Genomic DNA, 2305 nt, shown 5'->3' with positions numbered 1-2305 from the left:
TTGTATGCACTCCTGGGCAAGCATGGGGGGGACATGTGCCCCCTGGATCTATGCGTGGGACAAAGGCGCGCTGCCACTATGGGCTTTGCCCCAGGTGCCAAACTTCATTGCTGTGGCACTGCCTATGGGCAGAAGTATGAGATCCTGGGATACTGGAGGACTTCAATTGGGGCACTACATCTGTGAGGAGTGGCCACAACTTAATGGAACAGGAGCTAGGTAGTGCAAATCAGAGATAATCCTGCCCTGGAGTGGTATAACTTTGAGCTGCATAGTGAGCACTTCAAACCACTTTACGGTGTTAATGTGCAGACAATCCAGGGGTTATGAGCTCCAGGAACTGCCCAAAATGACCGTGCAACAAGGCCCTTAGTGCGATACTAGTTAGTACCAGCAGAGCTGCATCATGCCATGAATTCATGGCTCACTTATTCACAGGACCAGAACAGATTCAAGGATTCTTCACTTTAGACATATTCATAGACTAATAGACATTAGAGCTGGAAGGGACCTTGCAAATCATTGGGTCTAGCCCCCTGCCTAAGGGGCAGAAAATCTGCTGGGGTCAAATGACCCCAGCAAGATAAGCATCCAATTGTCTTAAAGGTGTCCAGGATAGGTGCTTGCACCACTTCTGCGGGGAGTCTATTCCAGACTCTGGGGACTCGTATGGTAAAGAAGTTTTTTCTTATGTCCAGACTAAAAGGGTCTTCCTGGAGTTTGTGACCATTAGATCTTGTCTTCCCTTGCAGTGCCCTGGTGAACAGACATTCTCCCAGTTCCTGGTGCACCCCACTAATATACTTATAGGCTGCCACCAAGTCCCCCCTGAGCCTTCGCTTTTCCAGGCTGAAGGGTCCCCTGTCTCTCAGCCTTTCCTCATAAGACTTGTTCTCTTGTCTTCTGATCATGCACATGGCTCTTCACTGGACTCTCTCAAGCCTCTCCACAATCTTCCTAAAGTGCAGAGCCCAGAACTGGATGCAGTACTCCAGCTGCAGCCTCACCAGGGCTGAGTACAGTGGGAGGATGCCTTCCTAGGTCTTGCTTGAGACACATCGATAGATGCGCGCCAGGGTTTTGTTTGCTTTTCAATCTACAAAGCATATACACAAAACTCTTATGAGTGTGCCTATGTGTTTAAAGCTGTGGTTAAAAGCTTTGGTGACTCAGGGCTTTCATCCTCTCAACGTGATGATCTGTATGCCAAGAGGAGAGCATAAGGGTTGCGGTACCATTTTGCAAAGTTTTCATTTTTTAAGATTTCTGTTTGCTGTGCCTGGCAAGATTAGGAAATGATTAAAATCTTCTATTCACATAATTCCCTTGTTTACAGCTCTCTGAGTTTATGTTCCCTGCCTCCCATACAGCAATGGTCCTGCATCTGTAGCTAGAAGTGAAAGAATTAGCAGTTATTAATTAAGTTCTATGATTTGTGATACAAACTATTATTTCCATCCAGCCATGAGCTTCAGAATCAGAAAAGAGCTAACCAGAAGGCTCAGTGGTCTGTGCATAATATTAATCTCCAAACTGTGTGAGAGTGACCACCCTGTTACCAAGGGCTAGCGACAGACATTCAAAAAGCCGGAGCCTGAATTGATTCAATCTTTGCAGGTTAGTCTCACCTGCATAGATTAAACCAATTTGCAAGTGAATAGACATTCACTTTTTATTCTGGAAATGCAGGCACATGTCTTCAGTGGCTCAGACTAGAAACTGAAGGGCACTAGAGCAACCCTCCCTTCTCTTCCTCAGCAGCCGCAAGGCTGCAGGGAAGCTGACCTGGGGGAGCCTGGCCAAAGCCAGCTGGCATGGCCCTGCCATCTGCCCATGGCTCCAGCTGGGACTGTGGGGCCAAGCCAGACTGGCCTGCAGGCACTGCTGAGGGCCAATATAGAGGGGCCAGCCTGGGTTGGGCCACAGGGACCAGGCACTTCCCAGTAGGCTGCGGCTAGGCTGAGACCGCAGGAGCTACATAGCCAAGTTGCTTCTGGCTTCCCACGCACAGGCCAGGTGGGGCTGTCATGGAGCTGCAGGCAGCGGGGAAGGGCCTGACCCTGGGGGCAAGGCCCTCCCCAACTGTTGCAGCTGTGATAGCCAGGCCTGGCGGCACAGGCAGCAGCTGGCCAGGCAGCACGCTGCCCAGGCCAGCTCAGAGGCATCAGCAGGCCTGGAGCCCAGCATCCGCTACCATGCCCCATCCTGTTTAGCACCTGGTGGCTGCAGCAGCATGGCAAGCTATGCCCTGGCTGAGGCCAACAAAGCTGTTCTGCCTCCCTCACCTACCGCTCCCCCTTCTGAC

Source organism: Alligator sinensis, unplaced genomic scaffold (assembly GCF_000455745.1).
Source record: "Alligator sinensis unplaced genomic scaffold, ASM45574v1 scaffold349_1, whole genome shotgun sequence".
Taxonomy (NCBI): domain Eukaryota; kingdom Metazoa; phylum Chordata; order Crocodylia; family Alligatoridae; genus Alligator; species Alligator sinensis.
Note: the sequence above shows the minus strand (reverse complement) of the source record.